Raw genomic sequence first — 22804 nt, forward strand, 5'->3', positions numbered from 1 at the left:
TGTCAGTATGCAAACTACTTCTCACTGCAGTTGGTGAATAATTCATCAGAGGGAATCCCCAAAAGGCATTGAAAATATTGACTTATTTGATCCAAAACTGTAAAGACCCCCATCGTTCTCTTTCTTCCAAGTGTGCCTGTTGCATCTCTTTCAGGTTTTCTCCTCATCGTTTTTTTGTATCTGCATTTGCCTAGATCGCTGTTGAATATTCCTGAGCTTCATTTTCATGACATGAAGCTTTTGCGCGATCAACTTACTTGGAGATGTTCATACACGACGTTCACGTTTAAGAGGTAATATAGAGCTGCAATGAACACCTTCGTTCTTTTATTACATGACTATTGTTTTCCTGCCCAGTTCCTTTCAGAATTATTTGTTATTCATGTTGGCCAAGGCAGAGCACAACGAATTACCTAGTTAATGCTGACATGATTGATTTTTTTTTATACATGTGCACTGATGTCACTGAGCACTAAGGTGACTCGTGTAAAACAGACCTCAAAGGCATTTTTTTTAATGTTGGCTTTAAAATATATGAAAATTGAATAAAAAGCCAACTTCAGCAGACTGGGTCAGGCATCCCTTTCACAATGTCGCTGGCACAGATCTAGCTCTGGGCTGCATTTCAAAACTCTTTCAGACACTTGTCCTTACACTGTGAATAGCCCATGAAATTTCAGAGGTTAAGCTCATCGAACAGATTGACATTCATGGTACAGTATTGAAAGTGCAGTGCTGCATACCATCAAAGCACAGCCACCAAAACCTTAAACAAACGCCTGTCAGAACCCAGCACGCTGATGGATTCAGTCTTTAGACTCAGTGGGGGATGAAATTGGTCTACACCCAGTAACACAAAATGGGCTGACAGCGAATCAGCAGCCTTGCCCAATTTTCCACTGACGTCATTTTTCAAGGAATTCAGGCACAAGTTAAGGCAAGCATAGACCAATTTCACCCCCACACTGGCAAAATACCCCTCCCCAGTCACACATCATTCTTAAAAGTGCTACATGCATTTGAATCTAAGTAAGGTCAAGTGACCATTTTTTTGAATTAAAACCAAATCAGTTCAATTCAACTGGTACACGTTTTCACCTTTCACCTTGTTGCTCATTCCCGAATACTTAATGAACATTCCACCCTCCGTAAACTTGAGGTTATCCAAAACTCTGCAGCCAGCGTCTTAACTCACAGCAAGTCCCATTCCCCTATCACCCCTGTGCTCACTGTCTCCAAGTCAAGTAATGTCTTGATTTTAAAATTTTCATCCTTTTGTTTTCAAATTTCTCCATGGTCTCACTGCTCTCTATCTCTGTAATCTCCTCCAGCCCCACAACCCTCTGAGATATCTGGACTCTTCCAATTCTGGCCTCTTGTGTATCCCTGATTTTAATTGCTCCTCTATTGGTGATTCCACCTTCAGTTGCCTAAGCTTTAAGCTATGGAATTTCCTCCCTATGCCTCTCTGCCTCTCTACCTTGTTTTCCTCCTTCAAGACACTCCTTAAAATCTATCTCTTTGACCAAGCTTTTGATCATCTGCCCTAATATCTCCTTACGTGACTTAATGTCATACTTTCTTTTATAATGCTCCTGCGAAGCGCCCCCTTGTTAAAGGTGCTATACAATATAAGTTGTTGTTATAGTTTGTTTTGATTGGGTGCTCATTCGTAACATTCATATATGCGGAATTCTCAGCTTGGAAACAGTACAAGTCTGAATAAATATCAAACTGCTTGAATAATTCAAAGTACTTTGCGTGACTCGGCAATTAGTTTCTAACTGGGTGGAGTCTGCAAACAACATTTGTCAGTATTTAATGGAAAACCGCCTTGGCAGAAATTCTGGGCTCTTTTTTTCAGAGACCATCATCTGAACTTCGTTAAGAAGAAAAGGCATTGCATAGGATACGCATCAGGCTTTGAAACATTAAAATTCATAAGCCTTCAAGATTTGTGGGTGGAAGAAGTTCATTCCCTCAGTGTTAACTGGAGCTTATCCCACTCTAAAACACTCAGATGGATTTGCTTTATGAGTCTGCACCGGGAGCAGGGAATCACCATATATAAACTGTGAATTGACATCGTCGGCTGTCCCTCAGTTTGAGGATGATGTCCACTCAAAGTTGCGAGTTTGTAGTCTTCGTGTGACTAAACAGGTTGATCCTCAACCCACAGATTGTTGGGCACGTGGGGCAGGACATGCACTAAGATCCAGAGCGCAGGATTTTCCTCCTTTTCTTCCCTTCTCTGTCACCGCTCTGCCGCACCATTAAGACGTGACTTAAAGCACGATGCAGATTGATGGACAAGTTGTCACCATTTTGAACGTTTGGTAGCCAGTCTCTGCCCACTGCTTGTGGAACTGGCTTTAAGAAGAACACTAGTATTTGTTCTATGGTCCGTCTGGAAGATGCAGCGGAGGCATTACTAATGGAATTTCTCTCGTGCTGAAGGAGATAGCTGAAGAGATAGTGGATGCGTTAGTGGTGATCTTTCAGGAATCACTGGAGTCAGGGAGGGCCCCAGAGGACTGGAAAACTGCTAATGTAACCCCCCTGTTTAAGAAGGGAGTGAGGCAAAAGACGGGAAATTACAGGCCGATTAGCCTGACCTCGGTCGTTGTTAAGATTTTAGAGTCCATTATTAAGGATGAGATTTCAGAATCCTTGGAAGTGCATGGTAAAATAGGGCAAAGTCAGCATGGTTTCATCAAGGGGTCATGCCTGACAAATCTGTTAGAATTCTTTGAGGAGGTAACGAGTAGGTTAGACAAAGGAGAGCCAATGGATGTTATCTACTTGGACTTCCAGAAGGCCTTTGACAAGGTGCCGCACAGGAGGCTGCTCAGTAAGATAAAAGCCCATGGTGTTAGAGGCAAGGTACTAGCATGGATAGAAGATTGGCTGTCTGGCAGGAGGCAGAGAGTGGGGATAAGGGGGTCCTTCTCAGGATGGCGGCTGGAGACTAGTAGAGTTCCGCAGGGGTCAGTGTTGGGACCACAACTTTTCACTTTATACATTAATGATCTAGATGAAGGAACGGAGGGCATCCTGGCTAAGTTTGCAGATGATACAAAGATAGGTGGAGGGACAGGTAGTATTAAGGAGGCAGGGAGGCTGCAGAAGGATTTGGACAGGTTAGGAGAATGGGCAAAGAAGTGGCAGATGGAATACAACGTGGGGAAGTGTGAGGTCATGCACTTTGGTAGGAAGAATAGAGGCATAGACTATTTTCTAAATGGGGAGAGAATTCAGAAATCTGGAGTGCAAAGGGACTTGGGAGTCCTAGTCCAGGATTCTCTTAAGGTTAACTTGCAGGTTGAGTCGGTAGTTAGGAAGGCAAATGCAATGTTGGCATTTATTTTGAGAGGACTAGAATATAAAAGCAGGGATGTGCTGCTGAGGCTTTATAAGGCTCTGGTCAGACCACATTTAGAATATTGTGAGTAATTTTGGGCCCCGTATCTCAGGAAGAATGTTCTGGCCCTGGAGAGGGTCCAGAGGAGGTTCACGAGAACGATCCCAGGAATGAAAGGCTTAACATATGAGGAATGTTTGAGGACTCTGGGTCTATACTCAATGGAGTTTAGAAGGATGAGGGGTATCTGACTGAAACTTACAGAATACTGAAAGGCCTGGATTGAGTGGACATGGGGAAGATGTTTCCATTAGTAGGAGAGACTAGGACCCGAGGGCACAGCCTCAGAGTAAAGGGAAGACCTTTTAGAACAGAGATGAGGAGAAACTTCATTAGCCAGAGAGTGGTGAATCTATGGAATTCATTGTCACAGGAGGCTGTGGTGGCCAGGTCATTGAGTGTATTTAAGACCGAGATAGATAGGTTCTTGATTGGTAAGGGGATCAAAGGTTACGGTGAGAAGGCGGGAGAATGGAGTTGAGAAACCTATCAGCCATGATTGAATGGCGGAGCAGACTCGATGGGCCGAATGGCCTAATTTCTGCTTCTATGTCTTATGGTCTTATGGTTATGTGTCGCTGATACACAGTCCAGGTCTCACTGCACTACAGGAGTGCAGTGAAGACAACTGCTCTGTACAGTAGGACTTCTGTTGACTTGTGGAAGTCTTTATTGTCAGACACTTAATGCCATAGTTTGTAGGTGGCTGAGCTGGCACAGCTAACCCGGTGTTGGATCTCCTTTTCAATGGTGGCCTTTTAAGAGTCGTGGCTGCCAAGGTATGGGAAGTGCCCAATACATTCCAGAGCCTTTCCTTCAACATACATGGGAGGCGGAATATTTGACTGACCAGGTTTGGATTGAAATATGAGTTTTGTTTTGGCAATATTCAAGGACAGGCTGAGCTTCTTATATACAGAATTGAAGAGATTGAGAGTGGCTTGCCACACTGTTGCAGAGTGGGCAACAACACTTTAGTCATCTATAAACTGTAGATCATGTATGTCTACGGTGGTCGCTTTAATTTTGGCACAGAAGTGGCTATAAGGTTGAAGGGTTTTCCATCTAGCTTTACTTAATAATAAAACCAGCGAGCAATTGATCTTTGATGAGGTGAATAGCCACTGTCAGGATGATTGTAAATAGTATGGGGGCTATCACACAGTTTTGCTTGAGTCCTGTCTGGACTTTGAAGGGGGCTGTTTCAAATATCCCACCCAAGACAGTGGCATTCATCTCATCATGAAGCAGCTGCAGGATTGTGATGAAGTTTCTTGGACATCCAAACCTCTGGGGCACAATCCACAGAGCTTCGCAATTTACTTTGGTCAGGTGGATGAATGCAATGGACAGTTCCTGGCGTTGTTTTCGACATTTTTCTTGGATTTGTCTGGCAACAAAGACCATGTCGGAGGTTCCTCTGGAATGTCTAAAGCCACACTGCGTGTCTGTCTCTGGGAGGATTTCCTCAGCCACAGGAAGCCAGCGATTCAGGAAAATGCCTGACAGAATTTTCCCCGCTGTGGGCAAGAGAGAAATACCTCTTTAGTTTCCACAGTGTGATGTACCTCCCTTCTTAAGGATAGTTACAACTGTCACATTCCTGAAGTTGGGGGAAGGTGGAGGGCAGGTGGGTGGGGGAGGGGAGGGGAGTTTTTTTTCCTCCCAAATCCGATGAGTGCATGGGGTCATGATCTAAGGAAAAGCCTGCCAGCTTTGAGGGCCCCAGCTGGAATACCAAAGGGGGCCGCAGGCTTTGTCTTTTATCATCCATTTGATTGCTTGTTGCAGCTCTCCCATCAATGGTGATTCACCCATGGATTCTACCACAGGGCACTGGGGGATAGCCTGCAGAGTATCAGCTGCCACTGTGGATTCGCAGTTCAGGATTTGTTGAAAATGTTCTTTCCAATGTTGATGGACTGCATTGAAACCCTTACAAAGAGGAACACCATGAACAGATAAGCGTGTAGGAAAGCGCTAAAGAATTTTATGTGTTATGACACAGATCTTACCCCCCAGTCTCTATTACAGGCATATTGTGTCAGTATTAACAAACTTTATTTAAGATTCAGGTCCCTAGGCTACACAATTACGCTTTGTGTTGGCCAAAGATCTGGTCAGCAACTATTGTAGGAAAGTCTCCAACCCACTACGAAAAAAATGTTGCCATCAAAATATCTCACAAATAGAATTCTCTGCCAAGTGTCCAACATGCCCTGCTGTGTTGTGGAAAAATCCAGCACATAGCTAAATATACTTTCATTAACGTCAGAATACCATTGGCACCCCTTCCTGCAATCCATAATGAGACGAATCATCTAATTGTAGCCAGCTTGTGTTATATTTTCAGCTGTTTTCAAATCCTATATTAACCCATAAACAAAGAGAAACCTTGCAGCTATTACTTTTTACAATGCAAAATTATGTGGAAAGTTCAACAGTACAACTATTGAAAGTAAGTGGATGGAGTGAAGTCACCCTTTCCCAACCAGCCGTCTGACACCTCGCCCACCCCTATTCATTACGTCTAAATAGAGGCGGTAGCATGGGCAAACTATTTTCCTGTGGTGGTGCTCTGTTATTGTTCACTCAGGGAGTCTGTGGCAACAGGCACTTTTACATGCATGTTGTCATCTGGAGTTACGGATAGTGATGGTAGAGGCTCTAATGTTCCTTCCATCACATGTCTGACCAGGAAGCTCTCCTGCTCTTACCACCTGCCATTGGCATGTGTTGGAAGGATTTGCAGGTTAATAATCAATCTGTTTGGCTGCGTTGTGAACACGCCAGGCGGAATTTTACAGCTCTGCGCAGCAGGGGTGGGGCCAGAGAAGCGGCGAGCCAGCCAAAAGCCCATTCACTTCAGCAGGACCGGAAGATCCCGCCTGCAGGTGGGGCCAGAAAGTTTCAGCCACCCTCTTTGGCCATCAAGTCCTGGGCCGGGATTTTCTAGCCCCGCCCGCTGCCGGGATTGTCCGCTTCTACCTAAAGTCAATGGACGGCCCTGAGTGGGACTTGAACCCAGAGCTTCTGACTCAGAGGTAGGGACACTACCCACTGTGCCACAAGATCTCCATAGTCTCTGTATGCACCATCGTAAATGCCACTGATCTTCCAACCAAAGAAGAAACACTGTAAATATTGATAATCTGAAGTAAAAAGAGAGAATGCTGGAAATAAGGAGGCCAGTCAGCATTTAACACCATTCTTCGGAATGAAAGCTGAGAGATAAAGAGAAAAGATTTATGAGAATGGTTTCAGGACTAAGGGGCTTCAGTTATGTGGATAGATTGGAGAAGCTGGGTTGTTCTCCTTAGGGAAGAGAGGCAATTTCATAGAGTTGTTCAAGATCATGAGAGCTCTCAACAGAGTAGACAGGGAGAAACGGTTCCCATTGGCAGGAGAGCCAAGAACCAGAGGGTGCAGGCTTAAGGTGATTGACAAAAGAATCAAAGGTGACATGAGGAGAAGCCATTTTACGCAGTAAGTGTTTAGGATCTGGAATGCACTGCCTGAAAGGGTGTTAGAAGCATATTCGATTGTGGCTTTCAAAAGAGAATTGGATAAGCATCTGAAGACAAAGAAAAATGCAGGGCTATGGGGAAAAGGGCAGGTGAATGGGACTAGTTGAGTTGGTCTTGCAGAGAGGCAGCGAGGGCTCGATGAGGTTGAATGGTCTCCTTTTTGCTGTAACCATTCTATAATGCAAAGAACAATGATTGCAGATCTTTTGGTTTTCGATTCTGCTTAACAACGTACTTAGCCAGAAGCATCAATTTGTCTTTTCTCTTCAACACTACTGACAAACCTGCACAGTATTTCCAGTATTTTTACAATTTACTTTCTATCTTCACCTGACATCCACACCTGTGCACATTCTAACAGAGGTTATTGCTTAGAAAGGAGCTGGAACCAGGCCTGATGTTTTTTTTTTCCCCTCAGTCTTAGAAGAATGGCACAGAGACAAAGTGGAGCATTCCTGAAATCATAAAATGATTCAATAGGATAGATACGGAAAATTGATTTCCTCTGCTAGGTCTGAGTACAGAACAAGGGAGCATAACCTTAAAATTTGAGACAGGCCATTCAGAAATGAAATCATAAAGTGCTTCCTCACACAAAGGGTCATGAAAATCTGAGCTCTCTTCCCCAAAAGGTTGTGAATGCTGGGACAATCGAAACTTTCGAGACTGAGATCAAAATACTTTTGTGGGTAAGGGTGATGAGGACTATCGAGTAAAGGTGAGTAAAAGTGATTGATGTACAAATTAGCAATTATCTAATTGAATGGCAGAGGAGACTTGAGGGGCTTGGTAGCAGTCTAGCTTGTGGGTCACCTGAGCGCAAAGGTCTAGGCTGTCACTCCAGTGCAGCGCCGAGGGGCTGCTGCACTGCTGGAAGTGCTGTCTTTCAGACGAGATGTTAAATCGAGGCCCTTTCTGCTTGCTAATACAAGCGTAAAAATCCCATGACATGATTTCAAAGAAGAACAGGGGAGTTATCTTCAGTATCCGAGCCAATATTTGTCTCTCAATTGACAACACAAAAAAAAATGACCTGTCATTATCACATTGCTGTTTGTGAGAGCTTGATGTGTTGATGTGTGCAGATTGGCTGCTGCATTTCCTACATTAAGGCAGTGGCTACCCTTCAAAAGCACTTTATTGACTCTAAAGCACTTTGTGACATCTGGCGGTCATGAAAAACGCTATATAAAGGCAAGTCTTTCTTTTTGTTCTTCCCAGGGAGTTGACAGCCAAGGCTCTCCCTACCTATCCTATTCACCTCAGTAATATATTTGATGGTGCAATAATTCTGTGATACATCAGAGACTAAAAAAATAAAATTTTACAATCTGGGTTTATCTGCAACGCCAGTCGATTCTGTAGAAAACTAGATAGAGTGTGCCCTTTGTAGGTGACCCTTTTAAATGCATATATTTTTGAAAAAATGTTTTTCCTTTTAGATTAGTTTCTGTTTGCTTTAATCCTCTTTAAGACCTACATTTTCTGAGTATGTGCCATCAATTAACAACTTTTTGTCCCTTGCCAGTTCTTATTGGACAACCACAGGCAATGGGTCAACAATTTTGTAACGGACGGTTGTGATGGGAAGGATTCCTCACAAGGTGATTTGTACTCAAAACATTTAGGCCAAAACTAACCTTGATGGACTTGGATCCTATATCTCTGCTTTCCAATAGCTCACTGTCTAGCGCCCGTCCATTATTTTCCTCACATGATTTCCTTACTCCTCATGATCTTCATGATGAATTAAGGGCAACAGCAGAGCTAGAACATGGCTTTGGGATGGAGCTGCGCTGGCTGGTTATGGCCTGCCCCAGGTTGAATTAAGTGTCGGCAGCTGCTTCATCGATAAGCCTACCACATCAAAACAGCTTTCCATCTGCCTCCACAAACACTTGCTTCGCTGTATATACTAAATCGTTAAAGATCTTCAACAAGATATTCCCATGGATAATACTCCCATGGATTACATGGAGATGGGAGCAATACTTGTTTTGTGTGGTGGGTGGGTAGCAATTTGTCTTGAGTGGAGCTGTTAAATAGGCATTGCAGTCAATGGAATTAAATATCGGGAGCTGTGTAAAACAGATGGCCCATACGAAGCCATCCATTTTGCGCCACAGCCCATGATTTGCTACCCATTAGACTTTCTGCAGGCTTTTAGATTCTGGCCTCATCTGGGTGTGTCTAGGACTCAAGCAATTGAAAATCAGATTTATGCATTTTGACGCTTTAAACCTGTGTGCTGTTGTATCAAGCTCATGTCATATAAAGTTAAAAGTATAAACCATGTGCATTGCCATGACCAGTGTGAAAATAAGAGAAGGGCATTGTAATAATGCGATAGAGTGGACAGGTTTCAACAAGAAACAGATAAACTTTGTTACAGAGAGCTTTTCAGGTGCTATATGTTCGAACAGGACTCTCACCAGGAAGCCCACCAACCACCCGCCCCCAACCCCCCCCCCCCCCCGAATTGCCCACGTTTAGGGCTCATTGGTCAGAGTCTCCCAGAACATCACATGACCCCTGATAGACAGCAGGAGAGGCTGTACCTCCAGTCACTATAGAAATCTACCCCAAAACTTTATCATGCGACCAATTTTAGATCGGTTTCCCTGTTGCAACAGTGCAAATTATAGAATCATAGAATGGTTACAGCACAGAAGCAGGCCATTTGACCCATTGTGTCAGTGTTGGCTGTCTGCAAGAGTAACTCATCTAGTCCCACTACCCCAGCCTTTCCCCATGGCTCTGTGAACTTTTTCCGAGCTACTTATCCAATTCCGTTCTGAAATCCACGATTGAATCTGTTTTGCCCATACTGTCAGACAGTGCACTCCAGTTCCTAACCACTTGCTGTGTAAAAAAACAAATAGTTCTTCCTGTGCCATAGACTAAATTAATGCAGTCGCTATGCAGCCTGGGTAACAGCAGTAGAGTAACTCAGTTTCCACACATTTTGGAGGTCATGCCTGATAAATCTGTTAGAATTCTTTGAGGAGGTAACGAGTAGGTTAGACAAAGGAGCACCAATGGATGTTATCTACTTGGACTTCCAGAAGGCCTTTGACAAGGTGCCGCACAGGAGGCTGCTCAGTAAGTTAAGAGCCCATGGTGTTAGAGGCAAGGTACTAGCATGGATAGAAGATTGGCTGTCTGGCAGGAGGCAGAGAGTGGGGATAAGGGGGTCCTTCTCAGGATGGCGGCCGGTGACTAGTGGAGTTCCACAGGGGTCAGTGTTGGGACCACAACTTTTCACTTTATACATTAATGATCTAGATGAAGGAACTGAGGGCATCCTGGCTAAGTTTGCAGATGATACAAAGATAGGTGGAGGGACAGGTAGTATTGAGGAGGCAGGGAGGCTGCAGAAGGATTTGGACAGGTTAGGAGAATGGGCAAAGAAGTGGCAGATGGAATACAACATGGGGAAGTGTGAGGTCATGCACTTTGGTAGGAAGAATAGAGGCATAGACTATTTTCTAAATGGGGAGAGAATTCAGAAATCTGGAGTGCAAAGGGACTTGGGAGTCCTAGTCCAGGATTCTCTTAAGGTTAACTTGCAGGTTGAGTCGGTAGTTAGGAAGGCAAATGCAATGTTGGCATTTATTTTGAGAGGACTAGAATATAAAAGCAGGGATGTGCTGCTGAGGCTTTATAAGGCTCTGGTCAGACCACATTTAGAATATTGTGAGTAATTTTGGGCCCCATATCTCAGGAAGGGTGTTCTGGCCCTGGAGAGGGTCCAGAGGAGGTTCACGAGAACGATCCCAGGAATGAAAGGCTTAACATATGAGGAACGTTTGAGGACTCTGGGTCTATACTCGATGGAGTTTAGAAGGATGAGGGGGGATCTGATTGAAACTTATAGAATACTGAAAGGCCTGGATAGAGTGGACATGGGGAAGATGTTTCCATTAGTAGGAGAGACTAGGACCCGAGGGCACAGCCTTAGAGTAAAGGGAAGACCAGTGCCAAGTGTCAAGCAGCAGGATGATTCAAGGGCCTTGCATTAACTGGATGTCTCAGACAGATAGCTTCCCCCAGGCCGCCTTTGAACACATAAATCACCAGCCGACAGCCAAGGCCTCAGACCAGCGCAGTAATCAAGTATATCAGTCTAACACAACCACAGAGGTAAAATGAAACAAGATATACCTGTGACTCCCTTCAAGCTGCTGCCTTCACAAGTCAGAGAGAATTGTTGAAGGATATATATTTAGTTTAGAGTATTACTGACATTGTCACATTGCAAAGTAAGAAAAGCTCTCCTCCTGATCTAAGGCTTCATTTTTCCAAGGGATAGAGCAAATCTTGGTTGTTGGAATTGGGCCAAAACTCATATTCCCTTGAATAAATGCATGACAACCAAATTAGGATAAATTTGAATTTCAAAGCTCATCACTAGTTGATGGCAAAGGCTGCAGATTTGTAAAGATTTATGTTTAAAATACCTTTCAACTTTAGATAGCTTCTCTGTTGAAGGCTAAAATGTACTATTCAGATTTCAACAAGTTATCTTTATCATTTTCTGTACTTATGTGCCAATGCTGTCAACTCAGATGCTTTCCTAATTTTTTTTTCTGTTCTGGGATTTCGTAGTAAGTACATCAAGTGAGGGCTACATCTGTACAGCCACATATGTTGGATATTAATACTTGTCAGATTATTTGTGATTCATTTGAAAATGGTTTTCTTATTATTAATGCATAGATTTGATTTTGACCAGCACAAACTTGGAAACAATTTCTTGCATTTCAAAGATCCCCCGGAATAGCTGATGATTTTCTTTGTAACCTGGCAAACATTCATTCCTCAACCAGAATAATCAGGTTAAAGGGAAGATTTTTCTATTTCACTTAGTATCTTATACATACACACAGTCGATTGGTAGGAAAGAACTTGATTATTGCCGAAAGGAAAGACAAGTTGCGGAAGCTTTTCATCTTCAACTCATCCAGGACAAATGCAAGAATGCAAAATTTCAAACGATCACGATTACTTGTGCTGCAGGGAAAAGGGTAAAGAGCAAGTTGACCCTGATTTGTGGAGGCATTCCCATGGAGAAAGAACAGGGAACTATAGGCTCCCCAAGCTCCTGGGTTATTCAAAAAAGTGCAAGGCTTGAACGTATTCCCTTTGCTCATAGAGAATGAGTCCCTGAATATAAATGTATATTGGTTTCAGCAAGTGTAAGTGAGCCACCATACGAGATAAACTTGTTATCTTAAATTGGTTGTTAGTGTAGCTATTAGCGCACTCAGGCTTGTTCAGTAAGTGCTGCCTAATCACATCTAACAGTAACACACCTAACGGTTTTCTCACTTTCACCTCCTTTAAGGCTGAAAGAGTCCAAGTTTTTCCTCATAAATCCATCCTTTGACACTGGAAAATCTGGAAAAAGAAAGGTGATGTCAGCACAAGTGATCGTGAGGCCCTCAAATTGTCAGACAAATCCAGCTGTTTCGTTGATATCCTTTAGGGAACGAAGCCTGTTATCCATTCCTGGGTCAGGTCTTCAGTCCCTCACCAATGTGATTGACTCTTAACAGCCCTCTGAAGTAGCCTAGCAAACCATGCAATTTTATCGGGAGTTGAGCATCACTGGCTAGGCCAGCGCTTATTGCCTATCACTAGTTGCCATAAAAAGCTATTGATGGGCTTGCTTCCTTGAATCACTTTGATAGTATTCTGCTTGCCTTGTTGATTGTTGTTCTGTGATGACTGGACACGGTGGTTGTAGCTATCTCCTTCAGACTTTTCCCTAGTGAGTTTGATCTCATTTATTTATGTGTCTCTCATTTTTCTTCTGAAATATAACACTCTGCACTTGGATGTACTGAATTCCATCAGCCATAGTTATGGCCATTAACAAATTTTGTTTCACAATTTAATATTATCTGCACATTTGACCAACTTGCGCAGCATTGCTAGAGCTGGGTTGTGCAATTAGATTAGAAATGGTGCCCCTTAGCACTGATCCACTCAGTATATCTCCTAGGCGATCACTTTCCTAAGCAGTACCCGCTATTACTCTTCCTATCTCCAATTCCTTATCTACCATTAAGTTTTACCTAGGATATTTTAAACTTGTGCAAAAGTCTTTCATGCTTCTAAAGCCTTCCTGGAAGGCTTGATACATTGGACCATAACAATTTCAGTAGTTGCTTGGGAGAGTAATTCCACAAATAATCAAGGAGATTATGCAGAAACTTGGGAAACAGCAATAAGGAAGGAACATGACTGTATACTTTGGAGGCACGGATGCTGAGATGGGGTCAGCGAAGAGTGTGGAAGCATTGAAGAAAGCAGCTTAGAAGAAATTGAAATGGTATGGTCGTCTGTTGCAGAGTGAGAGAAGAGGCGGCGAGGTGAGTGATGGAGATGGGACTGCCAGGAGGAAGGAGAAGAGAAAGGCCCAAGACCAGATGGAAGGATGTGGCGGTGAGATACTTAAACACAGCGGGATTGGAAGGCTGACTGAAAGGAAGAGATGGAGAAGATGGAGAAGGGAGATTAACCAACGTTGTGACGACCCCAAGTAAAATGGGAAAAGCAGAAAGAAGAGGAAGAAGCATCCAGGTGATTAATCAGGCACGATCACTTTCTTCTGAGACTGTTGGCATCGATTTAATAAACTGTTTATACAATTCTCAAGTTTGTTCCTAGCAAACAATTCTGTTTCTTCTGATGTTCTTATATTCCATTTTCCCCTTGTTACCAACATGTTGTGCCACCAGTTTCCACACTCCCACACCCGCCATTCCCTCTTTCTGAAGGTCTTAACAGTAAACGTCAGTAAGCTGGTTGGCAGCAGACCCCAATCTTGTGTTCATCAAACAGCTCAGCGCACTCCGGTGCCTAGCAATCACGAGCCAATGTCACTGTCACTTAGCCAGGAACACTGAGGTCAATATATTGCACCCACTATAGCTGATATCAGTGATGATTAGACCTTTGACCTTCCATCGCTGTTATCCAAAGTTATCCAGGGATATGGGACAATGACTCATATGGAGTAAAGTCACAGGTCAGCTATGATCTCATTGAAACACAGAACAAGTTCAAAGGGTTAAATAGTCTCCTCCTGTTCCTAAGGCTGGAATTTTTTCATGCCCCCACTCCCCCCCACCCCCCCGCAGCAGGTTCCCCCACAACGGGGCTGATGGGACATTGAAATCTCCGTTCACCGGAGATGAATCTCCGGTCACTGGACCGGAATATCCCACTAGCGTAATTCTGGCTTACGTTGCTTTGATTGCATATATCAGCTTACAGGAGTCTTTCTCTCAGCAGTTTGTTGGGAGCTTAGGTCCTATATTTGTCTGGGCTATGTGTTATACAGTTGTGAGTGCGAATGAATCTTCCTTAATGTATGGCAAGAAACACTTTTATTGTGGCAGTGCATTTGCAAAATCTATAGCCTTTGAATCTGTATGCAAATTCTTTGTGGCTTTCTTCTTTGACCTATTTCATTAAATACTCCTCAGAGCACGGAGTCGCATCCGAAAAGTGTCATCTTTTGGATTGAAATTAAAGAGGAGTGTCCTCCCATTGGGGGTTCTGGCTCTCTAACATGTTTTCATTCAGAAAGGAATGTTGGAATCCATCGCTTGTTATCTTGATACATTGGACCATAGGTTGTGATGCAGGCGCAGTGAGGATCAGGAACGCTGCGCAGTGTGCCTCAACTTTGATCTTTGCCAGTTTCTCCCCTCTGCACGTGGTATTGTGTTGTTGTTTTTAAAGTCCTGACGAAAGGAAAAGCGGGAGTGAGTTCGTTCTTTTTCCCGAAGCAAATTCAAATTTATGTTGGCTGACTCGAGCGTGAAAGCTTGGGATTTTTTTCTATTTGCCTGATGCATCACATTTCCAAAGCCAAACTAGTGATCTTCCAGACCACCATTGCCCACTTTGAAATCATTGCTCTATTGCAATGCCGAATTCTGTCCTATACAGCACAATTCATTATTATGTAATAAGCGGACCACGCATGCCATTGCTCACATTGCCTAGGAACAAGAGTAGACTGTTCAGCCCCTCTAGCCCCTGTCTGCAGTTTTGGTCTCCATATTGAAGGAAGGATATACTTGCCTTGGAGGCAGTACAGCGAAGGTTCACTGGATTGGTTCCTGGGATAAGGGGGTTGGTCCTGTGATCAGAGGTTGAGTAAATTTGGTTTGTATTCTCTGGAGTTCCGAGGAATGAGAAGTGATCTCGTTGAAGCATACGAGATTCGGAAGGGGTTTGACAGGGTGGGCACTGAGAGGTTGTTTCCACTGGCGGGGGAATCGAGAACATGGAGGCACCTCAGGATAAGAGGCCAATCATTTAGGACTGAGGCGAGGAAGAATGTCTTGATTCGAAGGATTGTGAATCTTTGGAATTTTCTACCCCAGATTGGTGCGGATGCTCCATCGGTGAATCTGGAATAGATAGATTTTTGGCCAGTCAGAGAATCAACAGATATGGGGAGTGAGTGGGAAAATGGAGTTGAGGCAGAAGGTCAGCCATGGTTGTACTGAATGGCGCAGCAGGCTCGGTGGGCCATAGGGTCTACTCATGCTCCGAGTTCTTATGAGCCTGCTCTGCCATTCACTTAGATCACGACTGATTTGCTCCTCAACTCCATTTACCCACCTCAGTTCCATATCCCTTGACATCCTTACCTAACAGAAATCTAAAATCTGAGTCTTGAAAGCTCCAATTCTCCAGGCGTCCACAACTTTTCGTCAAAGAGAATTCTAGACTCCTTCTACCCTTTGTGCAAAAAAAAAAGTCCTGACTGATTTCCCTCCTAAATGACCAGGTTTTCATTTTAGGATTATGTCTCCTTTGTTCTTTGTTCCTCTATCAGAGGAAATAGTTTCTCTTCATCTAACCTTTCAAATTCTTTCAACATTTTAACCACATTAATCAAATGGAAGATTCATTGGTTTTATAATAATAGATGGTTATCAAAAAAATGACAGGAAAGGTTTTACTGAAAGCAAGTGTGACACCATGCACGATATATGTCTCATTTGTTATAGGTATAATTCATCTCTCATAGTATTATTCATAAACTCACAAGTTAGAATAATTTACTTGTTTCCATTGAGCTCAAATGTCAACGTGCCCAGGACCCGGGGGGCAGAAATCCCACCAGCACCCCCTCCGGGAACGACTGGTCAATCAGAGGCTGGCAGCTCTTTTGCTCACCAGCCTCACCAGGGTGGCTGCTGCCTGCTGGGGGCCCAGGATTGAGGATCGACTTAAGTGGGAGGGGTTTGGGTGTCGTGGGAGAGGAGGGATGAGGGGTGTTGGCAGCAAGGGCTGTGGGCTAGCTCTCAGCGCCCCCACCCCGCACCCCCTTCCCAATGCTGGGTCCGTTGATCAGTCGCCAAGTGCCTTTGAACAAGGGACAACCCCCACCCCCATCCCCCAGGAGGCCTCAAGCTGTCCGCATGGTTATACTTGTCGTGCGCGCTGCATGACAACAGGCCTGCCCGCAGCTGGGTTAATACCAGCGATGGTGGGTTGAGGCCTAAAAGTGGCCATTCATTTGCCACTTAGGGGCCTCAATTGGGGGCTGGGTGAGAAGCCCAACCCTGGGCCTTCCCGCCCCGGACTTCCTATTGGCCGAGGTGGGAGGAGGGCGGGGTGCTCACACACCACTCACCCATCTGATTAAATGCTCTCCCCACCTCCAAACACGCTGCAAGAGAGGGCATAAAATTCCAACCTCCCCCCCGCCCCCTCCCTCCCCTTCCCCAGCACCCCTTGGCTGGCATAGTGCTACAACTGGGCTCAGCGGTTTGGTTTTTGACAGAGGAAATTAGTCACGGCACCTGTTTAGATTTTCATTCCTCTGGAAGCCTGCGTGTGTGGGCACTGAGTCAGCGTGGGCTCAGATGTGATAATCTTCCATGGCCAAATAGCTTGCCAACGGTCCTGTATTTTATGTGCGGTTTGCCCAAAGACAGGTCCTTGGCTCATTGTCTGCTGGGTGCTTCATCCTGAGCCCCTTTCTTGGAAGCTTTCAGCAGTGGTGGTTTTCCATTGGCTTCCACTCTCGGGGGGGTGGGGGTGGGGGGGGGGGGGGGGGGGTGGTGGGAAGGACAGGAAACCGGCCCCAGGTCTAACCTGAGCCAGAACAGGAATCAGAGCTGCACTGTGGATGTCATTCTAAATCACACGCCGGCCATCCAGCCAACTGAGCTAACCAAACTTGCCAACACTTGCTGTGAAAAAAAATAATGACTTAAGCGAGGCACCCCTGAGTAAAACGACCCACGGAGAGAAGATAACAAGAGAATTTGGGATTCCTCCTTTGATGGATGCGACCTTTATCATTAAATTTGAGCTTCTACCTATCCTTAAAGGTCAATTCGTAATTTGAACCCATTTCATGTTCTAATGTACTTTTGGTGATGTCAATGAAGTATTTTTGTAGCAAAAGTGGCCAGTTTTAGGTATTGGGTTTTATTTACAAACCCTGCACACAGTGCGTGGCAGGTGAGCAGCGAATCAATGCTGACCTCTAGTGGACAATGTCATAGACAGATAAGGAACTTTTCCCGACAGCTGCTGTTGTATTACTTGTTCTATTGCGAATTACTGCGACGCTAGCATATTCCCATTCATTTAAATGCCTGCACCAAATATATCTATTGCAGATTTTGCGTATTGACTCCTCCGATAACAAAATTTTAAATGTTTCACAGGATGATTGATTCACAGAGGCTTACAGTGCAGAAGGAGGCCATTTGTCCTGTCGTGCCGATGCCGCCTTTTTTGAAAGAGCAGCTGTGCTTCATCCCTCGCCCTCCCCCTCCCCCCTCACCCTGTAAGTGGCTCGTCCTCAAGTGACCGTGAAACCGTCTTTTAAAATTATTGATGGAATCAGATTCCACCGCCTTGTCAGTAAGAGCATTCCGTATCCTGACAACTCGCTGAGTAAAAACATTTCTCCACATCTTTCCTCTAGATCTTTTGGTAATAGCTACAGTGTCGATGCAGCTCTGATGAATGCAGATTGCTGATAGATACAAATTGCTGCTCAATCTTGATTTGTTGCTAACATGAGATAAACTGGTACAAACTGTTCTGTTACAAGCAGGTATTGTTCCAATCAAACTTTTCTGTGCTGCAACCTATTGCAAGAACAGGATTTACAAACAGGGTTTAATTGTACATTATTAATGACGCGATCACTGTGCCTTGCTGCAGTTAATTGCTTCATTAGTTGGGCTGATAACTCTATCTGATGGTTCTGCCTCATTGATCCCTCCACGTGTCTTAGCTGTGGATGAGAGTTGGTATCTCAAACTCCAGAAATGTTAAACCTTTAAAGGGTGGTGGATAATATAGAAGAACTGGACCACATTTCAGGCTTGGACTGATAAGTGGCAAGTAACTTTCGCCAGGCCTTGACCATCCCCAACAAGAGAGATTCTAACCATCTCCTTTGACACTCAATAGCATTGCCATCACTGAATCCCCCACCATCAGCATCCTGGGGGTGACCATTGACCAGAAATTTAAGTGGACCAGCCATATAAATACTGTGATTACAAGAGCAGGACAGAGGCTGGGAATTTTGGGATGAGTAACTCACCTCCTGATTCCCAAAAGCCTGTCCACCATCTACAAAGGCACAAGGTTTCTTGATAGAATACGCTCCACTTGCCTGGATGAGTGCAACCCCAAAAACACTCAAGAAGCTCGCCACCATCCAGGAAAAAGCAGTCTTCTTGACTGGCACCCCATCCGCAACCTTAAACATTAATCTCTTCCACCACCAGTGTTAGGAAATAGAGACAGTTTAAATAAGTTATATTGGTATTTGGTAGGTGTTAGGAATGAGTATTAGCTTTACAGTTTAAGTTTGATTTGTATTTCTGTATCTCTGTGTTAATAAAAGTCAAATGGAGTTTTAGTTTCACTTTAAAAAGGTGTTATTTCTAATGAGAGTTTGGGACTTAAGTTAAGCAAACAAGTGTAGAAGAATCGGGCTTTTGCCTAGCGACAGAGGTCCAGAGAGGCAGGTCCCTCCCACAGACACACAGAAAAACTAAAGAAACAGCAATTTTAAGTTCAGTTTGAAGCCTGGACCCCAGAGAGACTGGACACTGGGAGAGGGAGCTGCAGATTTCCCAAAAGAACCAAAAGGTCCCAAGACCAAAGGAGTGAGACAGGAACAGGGGATTGTCTAAAGCGGACCTTCTAGTCAAAGGAAGGACAGGAACCTGGAAGAGGCCCTGTTAAGAGAAATTAAGAATGAGGGGCAGAGAGAAAGGCTCCAAGCTTCAAATTTAAAGAGACAAAAGCTGCAGAAAGCAGGTTTAAAGCGAGAACAGCTTGTAAAAGGCAAGAAGGTCCAAAAAGACAACTGAAGGTCTGTAACTCTTTGCTATGGGATGTGAAGGAGTAGTGGTTCTGTTGATGGCTGAGTTGGTGAGAGAGAGTCTGTGGAAGACAGCTTGTATGCATGTGGTGACCCAGGGAAGAGGAAAATCAGAAGGAGAGTTCGAAACCCTGGAGGTGAACCCTTGCAGAAGTCACCTAAGAGAAAGTGTTGGTTTGGGAGAAGATTCCAAAGCGGGTTCTTGGAGATTGGAAGTTGGAAATCCTCAAGTGAAAGACAGAGTTCAGTGAGACCGGTTGGCTTATGGTGGAACAAGTATCTGGGGAGTTAGTTAATGAGAGATCCACATCATCTGCTTGAGGTGGCATCTGTCACTTGGTTTCAGAGAGTGGTGTGTCTGACCACAAGGTGCCTATTGGTTTACATGGACTGTGTACCTACTGTGAACATTAAAGCATAAGATAGCTTTTGTAACTTGTATTATCCTTACAAATCTGTACGTATTTGTAAAGATATGGTTGTGGGAGTATTATAATATAGTTCATGTTTTCTTGTTTAATAAATGTTTTATTCTTTTGTTAAAAGCTCGTCAGCTGACTCTGGTGACTCTGTTCAGTAGCTACTCTCCATGTATTTAAACAAACAATTAAAAGTTACGAACAAAAAGCTAAAAGCTACTGTGGATGCTGGAAATCCAAAACAAAAACAGAATTACCTGGAAAAACTCAGCAGGTCTGGCAGCATCGGCGGAGAAGAAATCAGTTAACGTTTCGAGCCTTCATGGCCCTTCGGCAGAACTGAAGCATAGTTAGAAGAAGGGAGAAATATAAATTGGTTTAAGGTGGATGGGGGGGGGGGGGGGGGGGAGAGACACATTGAGGGTGTGGTGATTGTGGAGATGAGCAGATAATCAAAAGATGTCACAGACAAAAGGGTCAAAGAGGTGTCGAAGGTGGTGGCATTTGTCTGAGAAAAATGCTAATTAAGAATGGAAGACAGGATATTCAAAGTACAGCTCTAGTGGGGGTGGGGTGGAAAGACTAACGAGGTTTTAGTTTAGATTTAAAAATAATGGAAATAGTTGGGGAAAGAAGAATCTATATAAATTATTGAAAAAAAAGGGGGGGGGGGAAGAAACGGGGTGGGGATGGGGGGAGGGGGAGTTTAAGATCTAAAGTTGTTGAATTCAATATTCAGCCCGGAAGGCTGTAAAGTGCCTAGTCGGAAGATGAGGTGTTGTTCCTCCAGTTTGCGTTGGGCTTCACTGGAACAATGCAGCAAGCCAAGGACAGACATGTGGGCAAGAGAACAGAGTGGAGTGTTAAAATGGCAAGCGACAGGGAGGTTTGGGTCTTTCTTGCGGACAGACCGCAGGTGTTCCGCAAAACGGTCGCCCAGTTTGCGTTTGGTCTCTCCAATGTGGAGGAGACCGCATTGGGAGCAACGAATGCAGTAGACTAAGTTAGGGGAAATGCAAGTGAAATGCTGCTTCACTTGAAAGGAGTGTTTGGGCCCTTGGACGGTGAGGAGAGAGGAAGTGAAGGGGCAGGTGTTGCATCTTCTGCGTGGGCATGGGGAGGTGCCATAAGTGGGGGTTGAGGAGTAGGGATGGAGGAGTGGACCAGGGTGTCCCGGAGGGAACGATCCCTATGGAATGCCGTCAGGGGGGGTGAAGGGAAGATGTGTTTGGTGGTGGCATCATGCTGGAGTTGGCGGAAATGGCGGAGGATGATCCTTTGAATGCGGAGGCTGGTGGGGTGATAAGTGAGGACAAGGGGGACCCTATCATGTTTCTGGGAAGGAGGAGAAGGCGTGAGGGAGGATGCGCGGGATATGGGCCGGACACGGTTGAGGGCCCTGTCAACGACCGTGGATGGAAAACCTCGGTTAAGGAAGAAGGAGGACATGTCAGAGGAGCTGTTTTTGAAGGTAGCGTCATCAGAACAGATGCGACGGAGGTGAAGGAACTGAGAGAATGGGATGGAGTCTTTACAAGAAGCGGGGTGTGAGGAGCTGTAGTCGAGGTAGCTGTGGGAGTCGGTAGGCTTGTAATGGATATTGGTGGACAGTCTATCATCAGAAATTGAGACAGAGAGGTCAAGGAAGGGAAGAGAAGTGTCAGAGATGGACCATGTGAAGATGATGGAGGGGTGGAGATTGGAAGCAAAATTAATAAATTTTTCCAGGTCCCGACGAGAGCATGAAGCAGCACCGAAGTAATCATCGATGTACCGGAGAAAGAGTTGTGGGAGGGGGCCGGAGTAGGACTGGAACAAGGAATGTTCCACATACCCCATAAAGAGACAGGCATAGCTGGGGCCCATGCGGGTACCCATAGCCACACCTTTTATTTGGAGGAAGTGAGAGGAGTTAAAGGAGAAATTGTTCAGTGTGAGAACAAGTTCAGCCAGACGGAGGAGAGTAGTGGTGGATGGGGATTGTTGGGGCCTCTGCGTTGCTCCCAATGCGGTCTCCTCTACATTGGAGAGACCAAACGCAAACTGGGCGACCGTTTTGCGGAACACCTGCGGTCTGTCCGCAAGAAAGACCCAAACCTCCCTGTCGCTTGCCATTTTAACACTCCACCCTGTTCTCTTGCCCACATGTCTGTCCTTGGCTTGCTGCATTGTTCCAGTGAAGCCCAACGCAAACTGGAGGAACAGCACCTCATCTTCCGACTAGGCACTTTACAGCCTTCTGGGCTGAATATTGAATTCAACAACTTTAGATCTTAAACTCCCCCTCCCCCCATCCCCACCCCGTTTCTCCCCCCCCCCTTTTTTTTCAATAATTTATATAGATTCTTCTTTCCCCACCTATTTCCATTATTTTTAAATCTAAACTAAAACCTTGTTAGTCTTTCCACCCCACCCCCACTAGAGCTGTACTTTGAATATCCTGTCTTCCATTCTTAATTAGCACTTTTCTCAGACAAATGTCACCACCTTCGACACCTCTTTGACCCTTTTGTCTGTGACATCTTTTGATTATCTGCTCATCTCCACAATCACCACACCCTCAATGTGTCTCTCCCCCACCCCCCCACCCACCTTAAACCAGTTTATATTTCTCCCTTCTTCTAACTATGTTTCAGTTCTGCCGAAGGGCCATGAAGGCTCGAAACGTTAACTGATTTCTTCTCCAATTAAAAGTTACGATCTATCAAGCTGCGTTCCACTCTGGGATCAGGCTTGTTCACGGGTAACCTCTCAGCTGGGGATCTTAACACCGGTGTACAGTGGCAGCAGTGTGTAAGATCTATAAGATGCACTGAGGCAACTCGCCAAGGCTCCTTCGACAGCAGCTTCCAAACTCACGGCCTCTACCACCTAGAAAGACAGATGCAGCAGGGGCATGGGAACAACGCCACCTGCAAGTTCCTCTCCAAGTCACATCTCCGTTCCTTCACTGTCGCTGGGTCAAAATCCTGGAACTCCCTCCCTAACAGTACTGTGGGTGTACCTACACCACATGGACTGCAGCAGTTCAAGAAGGCAGTTC

This window comes from Cetorhinus maximus, chromosome 22 (assembly GCF_964194155.1).
Source record: "Cetorhinus maximus chromosome 22, sCetMax3.hap1.1, whole genome shotgun sequence".
Taxonomy (NCBI): domain Eukaryota; kingdom Metazoa; phylum Chordata; class Chondrichthyes; order Lamniformes; family Cetorhinidae; genus Cetorhinus; species Cetorhinus maximus.